Source organism: Homalodisca vitripennis, chromosome 5 (genome assembly GCF_021130785.1).
Source record: "Homalodisca vitripennis isolate AUS2020 chromosome 5, UT_GWSS_2.1, whole genome shotgun sequence".
NCBI lineage: Eukaryota > Metazoa > Arthropoda > Insecta > Hemiptera > Cicadellidae > Homalodisca > Homalodisca vitripennis.
In genome coordinates, this window is record NC_060211.1 from 29,629,120 (window position 1) to 29,646,472 (window position 17,353).

At 34.6% G+C, this 17,353-nt stretch overlaps 1 non-coding gene across 1 annotated transcript; it reads right to left on the bottom strand.

Moving 5' to 3' along the window:
* Nucleotides 1–1,782: 1,782 nt before the first annotated feature.
* Trnaa-agc lies at nucleotides 1,783–1,853 on the bottom strand. Its single transcript has one exon. It is a non-coding gene; the product is annotated as a tRNA-Ala (tRNA).
* Between the last annotated feature and the right edge of the window lie 15,500 nt (nucleotides 1,854–17,353).

Sequence of the window (17,353 nt, forward strand, 5' to 3'; positions counted from 1 at the left end):
TTGATATTGAGTTTAGTTAAGTTTTCCTCCTTGAGGTTCCAAAAAACCAAATAATTATTTAAAGGAACATGATATTTCTGGACATTTGCCATCTCTCACTGATTATGAAACAAAAATAACACAACGTTTCGATGTCTGCAATCTGATCTCTTCATCAGGTGGATAAGCAGCCCAATATAATATAGATTAAAATAAACAAATCATACAATAGACCCGAAAAACATAACGTACGCGTACACCACTGGGTAGGTCGTTCGGTCCAGACCTATAGTTCTTCTATCTGTTCTTTTGTTCAGGTTTAATAATAAGTGCGTGTTTTAGAAGTAATGTGCATGAAGTTCGTACCCTAAATGATTTTTGTGATTCCTGCATGTCCCAACGCCTTGTCATGTTTTTTTTAATCGATTGTAGTTATGTACTAGATAAGTTATCCACCTGAAGAAAAGATCAAATTACAGATCTTGAAACGTTGTGTGACTGAATTTTTGCATCACTAAACGATGGCAAATGACCCTAAAAAATCCTGCTTATTTCAAATTTTCTCTCTTGTCAAAAGCAAACTTTGAAAAATAATTTCTTAATTGTTTAATTTATGTCTCAAAAGATTCTTGCAATTAATTCTCATACATGTGTCACTTTCGCACAGTTTGTTCATTCACTTTTACCACACATTCTTACAAGATAATGTTACTCACTTGGCTCCCCAAAGAAATATATATTATATTCATATTTTACTGCTTTAAAAATATTAAATTACCCGTTTTAGCAGATGAACACCCATATTTCACCGTTGATTTCCATTGTAAACCCTCGTTATAAAGCACAAAGTTTTCCTTTCCTTCTAATGAGATGAAGGCAAAGTTTCTCGCTTAAATCTCCCTTAAGTTTTCCCGTAACAACAGTTCTTGATAAACGAATTCTAATCGAGTTTAAGGAACTCTGCCATCGTTGCATTTCGTACTTTACACAGATCACAAGAAAACTGCAAATTTTATTCATTATTTGACTTAGTCATACTAATTATTGTGGTTATTACTATTATTTTGTCTATTATTACATTATAGTCAAATTAAACTAAAAGAACCTTTGAGTCCTAGATATAAAAAAATACAATGTTTACAGTATCATGGGAGTACCGATGGCCGAGTGGTCTAAGACGTTGGACTTGAGCCTGAGTTAAGCGCAGCGCCCACTGCGAACGGCCCGGCCCAGCCCAGCCCGGACCGGCCTTTATACTCTGTCAAAATGCATACGATCAAATGGACACCCGCCACTGCGACCGGTCCGGGCCGGGCTGGGCCGGGCCGCTTGCAGTGGGCGCAGTGCCTTAGAGATAGCGCAGGTTCGAACCCTATCTGTGACGTTGCACTGTTTATTAGTACCATCGACCTCATGCTGTATCGACTCTCCCCTTACTCTGTTTGATAAGATCCTCGCACAGGCCAGTGGCCAACGAGGAGGGACAGAATAAGGCTTAAAAGAGGATTGGCTTCTCCTTAAAAAAAAAAAAAAAACAAAAAAAAAAAAAAAAAACTCTGTTTATGGTCCCTTGAAGTACTTATAAAAAAATACCACGAGAAAAAGTTAAAACTACTATACAAATGTATAAACTAAATAACGAAGTGAATAGATCTTATATTTAATATCTTGTAGTTTAGATCTGTGCACTGGTCTAAAATATTTCATGTTTTGAATGATAAATATATATATATATATATATATATATATATATATATATATATATATATATAATTTCAATCAACACTGAATCGCAAAAAGTACTTGCTCCGCCGGGACTCGAACCCGGATCTCTCACTTGCTGGGTGAATGTGCTACCATTACACCACAGAGCCCTCACTTTTTACGATTCAATTATTTTGTATTTGGCCGTATCTGTCACATACGCGTTTAAATAACCAAACTATCATATGATCGGAAGACCAAATACCTTATATATATATATAAATAAAAAAAATATATAACTTTGGCTCACTTTAGTACTAATTCCTCAAATTGTAGTCACTTAGAGAATGAGCAAATGGTTCGTTGAGTCACATTGGTGCCCTGACCTCAGTTTTGTTGCTTCAGCAACTGTAATTATAGCGTCCCGCAATGTCAAAGGATACCCATTTCGAGTATTCAAAATTAACGAAATGGTTTGAATTTGTCACTGCTGCCATCTATAGTCAAAGTCAGATAATATAACTGTAATAACTATCTACAGCACATTAAAACAGATGGTATTTTGTTCATATAAATTCAAAATTCTGGAATAAGTATTTATGATTAGTAGTATTTTGGGATGAAAATGTGTACGTGTGTTGTTCTGATATGTAAGCGATATCCGTACGAATTTGTCTAAATATGTCCATTACATTTTGTGATTGAGTATTAAACATCTAAACACCCACACATACAAACATCAAAACACCATTCTTCACAAACTTTTGCATTTATAATATTAATAGTATTTACTTATTATAATTCAAGGAGTAAACAAGTTCAATACTTGTAAATGGGAGAATAAAACACTTTTTTTCTATTCGCTTTTACCAGTAACCGAATATATGCTACAAGAAGACCAGCTTTTACTATTGTGACTATTAACTTGTATTTAGTTAGCATTTTAATTAATGGCAATCTTAAGGTACAATAATCTGGTTCGGTTGGGTTACTTTATAAAATTTCATATTAAAGGTCATTTCAAATGCCTTTCATAATGCAGGAAAATATAAAATAATTTGCTTAAGTACTCACAAGGAATTAAAAGTACTTAAAACAATCACTTTGTAACTTTTTTGACTAGACTCACAAATAACTGATGAAACTAGTTATATGAGATTCCAATAGTGTATATACCATTTTGTATTAATGTACTACTGAAATGAGCTCATTAAATTAAATATAACTTAAATATTTATTCTTATACATACATATAATTCCTTCCAAATATATTTTACATATATACTACAAAATTCATGTAAACTTATATTCAGCCAATTTTTAATGGGCGTAATGTCCAAGTAACTACTTCAAATGTCTACAACGCCCCGTGAAATTTTCTCTGGTTTTCCTGTTTCCCCGGAAGGTACCTTAAAGAACTGACTATGAAACTAATCCAATCGTAAACTGATTGCATCATTGAGAATAGCAAAAAATTAAAAATTGGTCAAATAAGGTTTGCAAGTCATTCAGTCTAGTTACTATTGAGCATTTGTAGAACACTTAATAAACAGAATTCTTCTTCTAATGTCTCAATATGAAGAACAGAGACAAAAATGTAAATCAAGTCAGATCATGTGCTCTGCTGGTTAAAAATTAGGATATCAAGATAAAAAAAAGCCAAATACGACAGCATAAAAGGTAAAAAGGTGAAGGATATCCTGTTTTACACTTAACACTTAATCTGTGGACCAACAGCTTACAGGTGACCCAAACCACCATTAACGGCCGGGCAGGTGAGCTGCTTAACAAGGGCTCAGGATCACCCATCCAAGCAGCACCCACTCTGGACGTTGCTTGATTCAGTTGTCTTGCGATAACCACTGTAACCGCTACTCTGCACCTTCGGCATAGAGAAACATGACGGTAAGAGAACTGCCACAGAAATACCCAGAAGACATTGTATATTTTACTTCTTACACAGTAGGTTTGTGATAGATAACCAGTCTATACAGGCTATAAAAAATTGTGTTTGTATATACAAAAAAAACTTAAAGAAAAACTAAAAGTATGATATCGTTCGCTGAAAACGATGGCTCATTAATTTTCGAGAAGCTGGATGGAATATATTGCTAGATCTGCTATACATTTGTTATACGAAGCTTTTGATTCAAACCATGAGATGTTTTTGGTGACAATTGAGTGCGGGTATTTGGTGACATTGAGTGTATCATATTTGCAGAACTGAAGTTGTGTCTCAAAATTAGGGGGGTTGACATTCAAAATCCTAGTTAAACTGTTTGGAATGCCATAAGGTGTTGGTCTTGGACCTGTTTTGTTCAATTTATTAACATCTCCCGCACATGAAGATTATTCGAGCTATTTTTCTACCATTGAACAGAGCAAACAAAAGGAATAATGTATTAAATTGATATTTCACTCAACATCACTTGTAAATGGCTGGAGGAAAACTAAAAAAATTAATAAACGTTTCAAATAGTACTTCAAAATGTACTGCAGGACCCTTGGAAGGTGTGGAAATTAAAGACAAGATACTGTTGGCTTGCAACAATTAAAGACACCACGACTTAGCTTATATGATGGGAGAAATCATGTTTATATAGGACTGTAAAGCCACTGAACAAATACTCGTTCTGTCCTCGATATCGGTGCTTGTTTTATTAGGCCGTTAGATATTGAACATATTTAACAAATTCATTCAGTATTTTTAGCCGAATTTGTTAATTATCATTCAATAGATTATTATAAAAAAACCTTTTACTGACTCGAATTTTTCCTGATATTATATTAATCATAAATTCGTAATTTAAAAAAATCGTCATAGGTTATACTGTTGTGATTTAAAAAATACTTTAATAGGCCCTTTGAATTTATTATACTTTTGCAATGTGGTATACAATAATTTGTCCTTGAACAGTAAATGGTTTTAGATTATTCTGCCCAAACATACAACAGCCCTCTACATTTCTCATAAATTCATAAACCCAATAAAGTTTTTAATTAGAGCCAGGAAATTAGTCTAAATTATGTTAATACTCCACATTAGAGAGTTATCTTTATGTTAGAATAACTAATGGTGAACTAAAACCCTTTTTTTAAATTAATTTTATTTCAAACACGTGTTTCTGTATAAACCATCTTCAGTGTGTACATTAACCTGTAACTATAATTAATTAATCTAAATTAATTAGTCTAAATTAATTACTCTGCCACTTTTTAAAATCCAATGATTGGATTCCTCCAAGCGAAGTTGAATTGTTCTCCAAATTATGTGCACCCAACAAATTTCTACAGTAAACAGACGATTTCATTTATTTAAGGCCGGACCAAACACATGGACTTGCTAGCAGTTTCTGGCAGTCAACAAATTAGCACTGTGTGGAGCCCAAGACTGTGGGTCACATCAATTAAGAGTCTGAGCTAATTGGTTAATTGGTCTCCAAATTGGCACTGAATTAGACCAACCCCGGCTCCACGTACTGTAGCTAGCAGTCTTACTCATCATACATAAACATGTAATGTCGTGAAAATAAATATCTGCTTCTCTCTGGAAGATGTTTAAACTTCACTGAGCGTTGGCAATGTAAACACTTGATGAGTTGGAAAAGTCTGTCCAGAAGATATCTTGGGAACTATAGACTTGAAATTTTGCATGAAGCTCCATTCTGTATAAGGAACAACCGAATATGATGACGCATTGCACTCGACGAAATTTGGCTGAGCGTTAGCGAAGACTTTTACATTAAAGGTCACCATGATGATAATTAGAAAATCGTAATAAAATTATTTGTAAACAAACCGAGTACAATCATACAACATTTTAACACATAGTGCCACATACAGGCTAATTAATTAATCAAATGAGATTTAGTTTTTAAAAGCTGCATGCAACCTCGGCAAAGGCTGTTACGCGACACGGGGTGTGGCGTATTTCTACCTTGTAATTAGTTTTTCCACAGGTCAATCAACGTCGTTAGAGAACATTGTTCCGACAAAACTAAACTGTCCAGGTGGGAGAGGGGTAATGGATATTGCATACTCGCTACATACATTCCTCACTAATGTGGTACGTTGTTTATGTCACGCGAATGTCGCCATATAATTGATTGACGCTCGACTGACTGTAATTGCTTTTGTATAAAGTCCACTCTCAGGGATACACTATAAACATACAGGTTACAATTGCATCAGCCAAGTACTAGTGATACTGAAGTATTTTACTGCTTCAAGGTTAACAGTAGCATTGTGGCAGAATGATTACTGCCGTAAGTATCACTAACTAGAGATAGTAAACCTACAAATGTAGGGTTGTACTAAAGGAACTATAAAAGATACTTCAAGGTTAACGGTAGCATTGTGGCAGAATGATTACTGCCGTAAGTATCACTAACTAGAGATAGTAAACTTACAAATGTAGGATTGTACTAAAGGAAGTATAAAAGATACTTCAAGGTTAACAGTAGCATTGTGGCAGAATGATTATTACTGCCGTAAGTATCACTAACTAGAGATAGTAAACCTACAAATGTAGGGTTGTACTAAAGGAACTATACAAGAAACTATACAAGATATTACCGTAAGTATCACTAACTAGAGATAGTAAACTTACAATGTAGGGTTATACTAAAGGAAGTATACAAGATACTTCAAGGTTAACAGTAGCATTGTGGCACAATGATTACTGCCGTAAGTATCACTAACTAGAGATATTAAACCTTACAAATGTAGGGTTGTACTAAAGGAACTATACAAGATACTTCAAGGTTAACAGTAGCATTGTGGCAGAATGATCACTGCCGTAAGTATCACTAACTAGAGATAGTAAACCTACAAATGTAGGGTTGTACTAAAGGAACTATACAAGATACTTCAAGGTTAACAGTAGCATTGTGGCAGAATGATCACTGCCGTAAGTATCACTAACTAGAGATAGTAAACTTACAAATGTAGGGTTGTACTAAAGGAACTATACAAGATACTTCAAGGTTAACAGTAGCATTGTGGCAGAATGATCACTGCCGTAAGTATCACTAACTAGAGATAGTAAACCTACAAATGTAGGGTTGTACTAAAGGAACTATACAAGATACTTCAAGGTTAACGGTAGCATTGTGGCAGAATGATCACTGCCGTAAGTATCACTAACTAGAGATAGTAAACCTACAAATGTAGGGTTGTACTAAAGGAACTATACAAGATACTTCAAGTTTAACGGTAGCATTGTGGCAGAATGATCACTGCCGTAAGTATCACTAACTAGAGATAGTAAACCTACAAATGTAGGGTTGTACTAAAGGAACTATACAAGATACTTCAAGGTTAACGGTAGCATTGTGGCAGAATGATCACTGCCGTAAGTATCACTAACTAGAGATAGTAAACTTACAAATGTAGGGTTTATACTAAAGGAACTATACAAGATACTTCAAGGTTAACGGTAGCATTGTGGCAGAATGATTCACTGCCGTAAGTATCACTAACTAGAGATAGTAAACCTACAAATGTAGGGTTGTACTAAAGGAACTATACAAGATACTTCAAGGTTAACGGTAGCATTGTGGCAGAATGATCACTGCCGTAAGTATCACTAACTAGAGATAGTAAACTTACAAATGTAGGGTTATACTAAAGGAAGTATACAAGATACTTCAAGGTTAACAGTAGCATTGTGGCAGAATGATCACTGCCGTAAGTATCACTAACTAGAGATAGTAAACCTACAAATGTAGGGTTATACTAAAGGAACTATACAAGATACTTCAAGGTTAACGGTAGCATTGTGGCAGAATGATCACTGCCGTAAGTATCACTAACTAGAGATAGTAAACCTACAAATGTAGGGTTATACTAAAGGAACTATACAAGATACTTCAAGGTTAACGGTAGCATTGTGGCAGAATGATCACTGCCGTAAGTATCACTAACTAGAGATAGTAAACCTTACAAATGTAGGGTTATACTAAAGGAAGTATACAAGATACTTCAAGGTTAACGGTAGCATTGTGGCAGAATGATCACTGCCGTAAGTATCACTAACTAGAGATAGTAAACCTACAAATGTAGGGTTATACTAAAGGAAGTATACAAGATACTTCAAGGTTAACGGTAGCATTGTGGCAGAATGATCACTGCCGTAAGTATCACTAACTAGAGATAGTAAACCTACAAATGTAGGGTTATACTAAAGGAAGTATACAAGATACTTCAAGGTTAACAGTAGCATTGTGGCAGAATGATCACTGCCGTAAGTATCACTAACTAGAGATAGTAAACTTACAAATGTAGGGTTATACTAAAGGAAGTATACAAGATACTTCAAGGTTAACGGTAGCATTGTGGCAGAATGATCACTGCCGTAAGTATCACTAACTAGAGATAGTAAACCTACAAATGTAGGGTTATACTAAAGGAAGTATACAAGATACTTCAAGGTTAACGGTAGCATTGTGGCAGAATGATCACTGCCGTAAGTATCACTAACTAGAGATAGTACAAATGTAGGGTACATACAAGATACTTCAAGGTTGTCGTTAACAGTAGCATTGTGGCAGAATGATCACTGCCGTAAGTATCACTAACTAGAGATAGTAAACTTACAAATGTAGGGTTATACTAAAGGAAGTATACAAGATACTTCAAGGTTAACAGTAGCATTGTGGCAGAATGATCACTGCCGTAAGTATCACTAACTAGAGATAGTAAACTTACAAATGTAGGGTTATACTAAAGGAAGTATACAAGATACTTCAAGGTTAACAGTAGCATTGTGGCAGAATGATCACTGCCGTAAGTATCACTAACTAGAGATAGTAAACCTACAAATGTAGGGTTACACTGTGTGACTGTACAAGATACTTCCTACTCCTTAGGTTCCAACAACTACTCAAAAACATGATTTTACTATTAAACAGGTGGTTGCGACGGATTTGGATCCACGGGTTATCCGTGATTCGCTAGCCTTTTAGTACGGATAATTGAGCCAATACTAGTTCTTTTGTATATTAGCCTTTTACAGACTTTTGTTTGAAGCTTGTTATTAACCATGGATGTTATGAAAATATAATAGTTTATTACCTCAGAAATTTCCATCTTAATCAAAAATATAACACAACTATTTGTGCTTGCTTAACAAGCTAAGTCTTATCAAGCAGAATAACTAGAAGGATTCGGTACTGTAGCAGTTTAAAATGCTGAAAAAAAAAACGCTTCGGTCATAGATAGTATCTGAACCTTCACACTAAATCTGTAACTCAAATAGACCACCGGATCTTAGATGATCTAGGACGTTTCCAACTACAATAAACTTGCTCGAACAGTTCTTTAGTTTAACCAATAAATTGATCCCAAAGTTCCAATTCCATCAGAAATTCCGGATGAATTCCAATTTCTCTGGTCACACCACAAAGCACCTCTCTGACACATTTAATATATTTTTGCTCGGCTATTTCCATTCTTTTATTTTATTTAAATGTATTAAATTAGTTCCAACAACTAACTTATACACACCAATCCAATTTTTTGCTGGGATTCTTCCTATAACCACTTTACAATATGCAGATTAGAAACCTACGATTAAAAACCTCGTACATAGTAGTTCTCCAAAAACCACACGATTGAAATTAAATTACAAAAATTCTTCTATTGTGAATGGCTTTTACTAATAAGACTCTTAAACTGCATACGTAATGCATTAATTTCCTTAAGAAAAACTATATAATCGTATTTATATTTTCTCAAAGAGCTGATGAGGTAATTTATACACGAATAAAACCCTCTTAGTTTCTAGCAACCGTGTGGACCACACGTGAGATGGATCATTTTTCGTCACGCAATATTCCTCGCTATTATGCAAAATCGATCCTAGAACCCACCATTACAGAGTGGTCGACTCTAAGTAGTATAATTAGGATTAGGGCTGTCCTTAATATTATAATATCACACCGGTAATTTAAAGTTTGGGGAAATAACCACGTTCGTTTAGACTGAAGCGGTTTTACATCTGTTATCTCAAACTGCGTCTACCCAACATCCCAACATGTAATCTAGTTTAGTTTAAAGGTTTATATACAACTCTTCCTAGTTTGAAGTTTGTTTTTGACGATGAAAGGATTGTGAAGGCAATTTGTCATTATACAGTGATACAATACCATAACAAACACTACGTTTCGAGATATGCAATCTGAACTGAACTCAGGAAATGACTCAAGTATGCATGACTAGAATCTAGGTTAGTCATAGAATCCCGTTAAAGTGATTATTAATCTTGGAGCAAGTCTGTATAGTCTAGGAGCTAAAACGCAATTATCTTGGTATAAAAACAACCAGTTTTTTTATCGATATAGGAATTTCTCCTAAGAAAATCCCATTGTCAGCTACTTTATTTTTGGTTATAGTTTTGGTGGAGTTCGAAAACAGAGTGTATCAAAAGGGTTAAAAATGTGAAACTATAATTTTTCCTTTACTTCACACATTTAAAATCAATCGTCAAACAAATTTGAAATCCGTTAAGGAAATTAATACAGACGGATTAATTGGCTAAAAGTGGCAACATTCAGCTTCTTTACGTAGTTGTCCTTGTCGGCTATAAGATAGGTTAGACCTCGTGTTGCGTAATAGGCTTTACTGAGGTTGTACGGAAATTCAAGTCTACAGCTACGCATTTTACTATGTCACAAGTTTAAATATCATACGATTGTTTAAAAGTTTAAAAATTAATTTATTCTGTAACTTTGTTGTTGCCATCTTTGTTAATCGTTGTAAAAATGTTCGTTGACTAACGTTCCACAAAATCCCATGGAGTGACATTAACCATGGTTTAACTCGATGTTGCACATGTAGAAATAAAGCTTCACAAAATTTCTAGTCTATAGGTCAGTTTGTTCTCAAGATGTCGTGCGGATAGCACACAAACAGTGATTGGCTTCGCAAACGCTCAGCCAATTGGGGTATTGTACTGAGATTAGGATTCATTCCAATGACAGTGACTGATTTACGTGATATTCGAGGATAAATTAGTCTTATATTCGAGGATACATTACAGTGATATTCGAGGGTACATTACAGCGATACTCGAGGTTACATTACAGTGATGTTCAAGGGGAAATTACAGTGATACTCGATTTTACATTACAGTGATGTTCGAGGGTACATTACAGTGATACTCGAGGTTACATTACAGTGATGTTCGAGGAAACATTACAGTGATACTCGAGGTTACATTACAGTGATGTTCGAGGATACATTACAGTTATACTCGAGGTTACATTACAGTGATGTTCGAGGATACATTACAGTGGTACTCGAGGATACATTATAGTGATATTCGAAGATACACTACAGTGATATTCGAGGATACATGACAGTGATATTCGAAGATACATTACAGTGATATTCGAGGATACATTACAGTGATATTTGAAGATACATTACAGTGGTTTCCAGATACTTTGTGCCATATCAGATCTATATTAGAGACCATGCGTAACAATGCTATAGAATAGTGACTATGACAGTGCAAATTTCCGTGTAATCATGACTGAAGTAACTTCCAAACGATCTCAAACTATTTAAATATTTAAATAGACTTATCTCACTGATGATAGAAGACTTCGAGGTTCAGGTCCAGGTGAGCTTCTTCTGAAGGCTGATGTAAATTTGGAGTAATGAAATAAAAGACATTGCATGAAAATAAGGGAGATTTCAACAAATATTTTTACATGTAGATGAAGAAATTGTAATATGTAAATATGTAATATAGGAATGATAGTTTGGTAAAATATAAAGTAATACTTAGCCCATTCTTCACTGAGGTAAGAGTATAGAACTGTAAGGGAATTGCATAACTCTATAAGCTTATTAGTACGCTTTCTGTTACTAGTAATTATATTTTGTTTTAACTAGTAAATGGGAGGTATGCGTTTAGTATTTTTCGTCTTAACTAGGATAATATAAAATTAGCTAAATTCATTTATAGACAGTAATGAAAATTGTAATATATTCGTCAAACCAGTAAATTATATTATGGCATGACTTTGTCGGTCACTTATTGATGAAAATAATTTTTCTATAAATTTTTCTTAAGCTTCGACTGTACAGACTGTCCCACAATAATCCCTTCCCTATCCCATAACATTTTAAACCTTAAACAATTGTTATTCTATTGTTTTGTTGTCGTAGAATTGTGGGAGTTGTTTAATTACAAAGGCATGATAAATACACATGGAGGCACTTTTTAGGTTTTGGAAATTGTATACTTTCTGAATACTTAAAAACTATGAAATAAAGAAAACATTGTTAGAATGATTTTTTACATAAGCAGTACAAATATCGTGAAACTAAAAAATATTAGTATTTGAATTAATCATATATACGATTATAAAAAGGTCATATAAGTTTTTGAAGTTTAATATGTATCTAGTCGGCCGCAAGTAAGGCCGGTACTTAAGCAGTACCGTATTCTATATACAAAACCATTCATGGAGGTGCGAGAAAGCAATAAAGCAGTTGGAGCTGGTGTTTCCTGGTAAGACATACAATAGCAGATCGTTTAACGAGATAACACAATAATTAACACTAATTACACCATAACTTGTTAAGATGTAAGTATGTAATATTGTCAATCAGGAGTTCAGCAATCCTATCAATAGTGTTTTCTATTATGTTGGAACTTAAAAATACTTAGTTAATGTGCATCGATTTTAATCACCAAGGTCTTTGTGAGCAAGCACGTGAGGTAGTTTTTTCTCCTCCCCCTCCTCCGCCTCCTACTTTTTCTTCTTCTTCTAGTGACTCGATGTGTATTACCACGTGTTTAAGAAACAAAGTTATGAGTAGAGAGGCTGTGTGCGAGCTGACGTTTACAGTTCAAACTTTTAAATACGAGAGATAAATAAGATGTAGGTAATGCAAAATCGTTAAACATTATCAATTGGGTGTAAATGAACCCTAGTTAGAAGAGGAAGGTATCCAATATGGGCATAACGGACGAACATGATAAAGCGCTAGGATATATAACGGATTTGGACTCACCCATTCCGGAAACTGGACACCACTGGACACCGTTCATGGGTCTTTCCACACAGAACTTTCCCCATTTTTCACTTCGTCTTTTAGAGACGTGGGAAATAAGTGTTGGAGGAACAGCAAGGAATATGACCAATGAACAAAGTAAGGCTATCTATAACTAATTACCTTAAGTTTATCGTAGGGTTAAATTACTTGCCCCCAATAAAATTAATATCCGATATAAGAAACAAATATTTTGTTCCAACTTATTCAGACATACCAGTTGTAAATGCATCATAAATTATCCAACATCTGTTTTCAAGTCAACGTTAATTTGTCAACCCCGCTGTCATCGATTCAATAACAATCATTAGTTCGCAATCATCATGATTCCCGCTTAATGCATCGCTATAAAAGCAATCTAACAGCTGTATCTTGTCTTGCTTCTCATTGTCCACTTAACAGACACTGAAATAGTACAGTACAGAAATTTTAATAATGTAACAGATAGATTTCTGTTTCCTAGGGATAAAGTCCATTTTCACCTTCGGTTCCTTTTAAATTTTTCTTTGGTGTTTTTTCACACTGAGTGATCTTCTTTATTGTTTTGGTTTAGTGCAGACACCCAATAACATAACTGGCAAGTCAACTCGGAGTCGTTGCTACTGAAGAGCAAGCCATATCAGATTTGAGAGGCATCTTGCTTTTTTATTCTCTTGGCTTACAACAAGAAGCTGGGAAAACTTGGTTCTAAAGGGATCTATCCTCTTGTTTCCAGAGTGACAGGATATTCAGTGTGGGTAGGCTTGATGTCCATAATCGGGATCACATGACGAGGGATGGTGGGCTTTATATGACATTCATATCTCCTTAGAAGAAGCGGAGGCAGGTAGTGTTCCAGCCTTTTCCAGTCAAAGTGGTTAGGGGACAGTACTCTCTCATGCCAAGGCTAGCAACAGCCTTTAACACAAAGAGAGCTCCACCCACTCCAACCCCAACAGTTATCCTTCTCATTGAACTAGACCTATCGATCAACCTTTTAGCACTAAATCTCGATGAGCCTCTCCTGGACATCAATATAATTTGCCCACATGTTACTGACGCATCGGTTTTTGCTGTACTCAGTGGAGGTTCATCTGGAAGGTATAAACCAGCCAGAAGTGACCATTATGCTATTGAAAGTACTTACTTTGGCAAGAAAATATCAGTGCCAATCGCGTAGTGTAGCGAGTACAAGGATTATCGCAAGACAACCGGATCAAGCAACGTTGAGCTTGGCTGATGCTTGGATGGGTGACCGCTGAGCGATCCTGTTCTTGCAAGCAGCCCGCCTATCCAGCCATTGGTGATGATTCGGAAGTCACCTTTAAGTCCTTGGTCCCCAGGTTAAGTGTTAGAGAGGGCTTATTAGCCCTAACTTTGCCTGGTAAAATATGAATACTTTACTTTACTCTACTACTCTACTCTACTCTACTCTACTCTACTCTACTCTACTCTACTCTACTCTACTCTACTCTACTCTACTCTACTCTACTCTACAATACTCTACCTGTACTCTACTCTACTCCACTCTACTCTACACTACTTTATTTTACTTTACTTTACTCTACTCTACTCTACTCTACTCTACTCTACTCTACTCTACTCTAATCTACTCTACTCTACTCTACTCTAATCTACTCTACTCTACTCTACTTTACTTACTCTACTCTACTCTACTCTACTTTACTTTACAATTCTATGACCAGGCTGGGTAAGGAGAACCAGGGCATTTAAAAGGAACTTCTGGATAGCCGGAGGGAAATATTCTTAGCGAACACGGCCGGTGATATGGATATTGTCTATGCATCTATTGGATTTCTGACCTCGATAACCACTTCTTTCCAGCCACACCCTTTCCCGTATATTTCAAGTGGTACAAAATCCATATTACCAGTCTCAAAATCGTGCTTCAAGAATGAGAAGAAGGTGTCTTCTGAGTAACAAATAATATTGACATGCGCAGCCTCCAGTCGAGTCCGTGTCACGTGCAGCTGAGAGTCGCGTTGATTGATATGGATGGATACAGGGGATCAAGGTTAGTGTTCTCAGTGATTGACATGTCCTCAACTCATGACCCGGGTTGGATTGATCGACTGGCAAATCTGCCACAGCCTGACCACACTCTATATTGCGTAAATTGTTCTTAATCACTATCTTTTCAGTACAACTTGTGTCGTGAATTGTCCTTCCAATGTGTAGAGCAATGTATCAACCGTTATGAGTGAATTTTAATTAGCGTTGCTCATATTATATTTCTTACGTGACTTCATAATTTTATAACCGGTCGATAATTAACTAGGCGAGTCTTACTTCCTATCATGTAGTGTACAGGTTTCATTTATTATCAACTCATACTCATAACTTAGGATTATGAAGGAGGACGTAATAAGGCTCAGAATTTTTCAAAGAGGAAAAGAACATGTCAGAATTCGTTTCTAGAAATAAAACAAGAAAAGATGTTAATAGAATCCTCTATTTTTAAAAAAGACTTTGAGGTTTGTGTGTCTGTATTTCCAATAACTGTGCAAAGTACAAATTTATTACTTTGGTCTGCTTCAAAAATCACTGACCACAGAATACCAATATAATATATGTATGATATATTATGTATTTATGTGGTCGACGAAAAAAAAACGCGTTTATTTTATACTAGTACATACTCGCGACTTCTCCCGCAATTTCTATGCAACATTCCGTGTATTTATTTGAATACATACTGATAACTTAGGATTATGAAGGAGGAAGTAATAAGGTCCAGAACGTTTTCAAAGAGGAAAATAGCTTTGTGTTTTGTATGTCTGTATTTATGTTTTTCTTGTAATATTCTGTATTTAATAGTAGTTCGAGATGGATCTGTGAAATTTAAAACAAATATTGTAATATTTTGCCAATAACTGTGCAAAGTACAAATGTATTACTTTGGTCTGCTTCAAAAACCACTGACCACAGAAATAAACCACGGACCAATATAACATATGTATGATATATTGTGTGGTCGATGAAAAAATAACTCTTATTTTATACTAACACATACCCGCGGCTTGGACCGCAATTTCTATCCATTCCGTGTATTTGTTTCAATAGCTCCCACGATTTCAGCGGGCTTGATCTATTATAGATTATATTATTATTATAGATTATATATTATAGAAGAGGAACTAAAAATTCGAAGTCCATAGCTTCCTTAGTGAAATAATTTCTGATGTAATTTGGATAGGGTCCTGTGATATTTTTTAAAATGGAATTTGTCATATATCTAACTTCAGGTATCCGTTTTACATTGTTCATGATTAAGAGGAACAAAAGTTAAGCAAAAGTATGAGTAATTCTTATTTCAGGTTTTTCACGTCTAGTTCAAATTAGTTATATTTTCAACGCAAAATTGGAGACTGCTATTTTGCCTCCAGAAACAATATAAATGTATTATACATAATTTTGTAATGAAGCTGTATTCAAAACAGTATATTTTTGTTAGTTGTATGGATATAGATATTGTTATCTAAACAACTAAAATCAACATCAATAATACTAGCACATTGAAATACTTACATTAAGACAATTGGCATCCATAAGTATGGATAACACATGATATAGTAAAAGTCCATGTTTGCTATATCATAATATTTCCTCGGCCCAGTCTAAGCATTATATAAGCATGCATACCCCTAATCAGTATCGAATAGTTAATCAATGAGAAATGGATCCGATGTCACCTGGACAATTTTCTGTTAGAAAAATTGCATTTAGTGTTTAGTGTATTGCTTTGTGACCCAAATAAATAAAAAGGTATGCTTGTTGCCTGGATGTTGATATAAGAAGTATTGTTATTTTTGTTATGCTTTCACTCAATAAATGTAAACAAATTGAATATTTGGTTAACATAATCAAACATAACATGGTCATGCCGTCATAATACAATGTCTACACATACCAGTTTAATATATGTAACTGCCTCTTTGTATTAACATTAGACTTCTTTTGAGACCAAGATGGGAATTTGTGCTGCTTTAATGACCAGTGGGGCGGAACCAGAAAGAATTTACGAAATAAGAATAGGCCTATGTTCATCTTAGGGATCCTAGGAAAGTCCATGTCGAATTCCAATACAATCAGGAGTGTAGTTTGTACGTGAACACAAAACAAACAAAGGCACTTTTGCATTTATAATATTATTAGGATCTTAGATTCCTAGTTTTACAAAACTTGCTTGAATACGCTAACAGCGTTTCTCATAAAAGGTAAAATTATATCAGAAAATAGCACCGAAATAAGACATTTTTTCTGTCCAAGTATAATTATTTAAGTAACAAATAGGATTTCATTCAAAATGATAATATATAATTCAATTTCCACTACAAAACTTCATAAATACTGAAATTTGTTACAAATAAATACTAAGCTAATAAAACATTGTGTACAGTGAATTAACAACTAATAAGTACACTTTTTTCATAAAAAAGGTTAAAAATATTGTTGCCATATACTTTATATAAAACAAGCTATGTTAGTACTTAAATTTCTGAAAAAAATTCTATTAATTATTGAAAATTGTGTATTTATCCTCCACAAATATTTTATATATAAATCAACACTCTAATGTACTAATCCAATTTATAAAATATTT